Here is a 608-nt window from a genome sequence, read left to right as displayed (position 1 = left end):
TTTCCAACTCCTCTTGCCACAGATGTAGTCAATCTGATTCCTGTGTGTTCCATCTGGTGAAGTGCACATGTATAGCCACCATTTGTGTTGAAAAAAGGTATTTGCAATGAATAAATCATTGGTCTTGCAAAATTCTATCATGCAATATCCAGCGTCAATTCTGTCACCAAGGCCAAATTTTCCAACTACCAGTGATTCTCTTTGTTTCCTACTTTTGCAATCCAATCACCAGTGATGAGCAACACATCTTGATTCCATGTTCAGTAAATTTCAGACTGCAGAAGTTGATAAAAATCTTCAATTTCCTCATCTTTGGCTTTGGTGGTTGGTTCATAAATTGGAATAATAGTAGTACTAATGGGTCTTTCTTGCAAATGTATGGATATTATCCTATCACTGACAGCATTGCACTTCAGGGCAGATCTTGAAACATCCTTTGTGATAATGAATGTCATGCCATTCCTCTTCAAATTGTCATTCCTGGCATAGTCGACCACATGGTGGTCTGATTCAAAATGGCCCAAACCAGTCCATTTCAGCTCATTAATCCCTAGGATATCAATCTTTATGTGTTCCATTTCATTTTTTACAACTTTCAATTTTCCTAG

Source organism: Orycteropus afer, unplaced genomic scaffold, assembly GCF_000298275.1.
Source record: "Orycteropus afer afer isolate SDZICR_OR568_19922 unplaced genomic scaffold, OryAfe1.0 scaffold00280, whole genome shotgun sequence".
NCBI classification, from domain to species: domain Eukaryota; kingdom Metazoa; phylum Chordata; class Mammalia; order Tubulidentata; family Orycteropodidae; genus Orycteropus; species Orycteropus afer.
The sequence above is the reverse complement of the archived record's forward strand: the minus strand, read 5'-3'. Positions refer to the sequence as shown.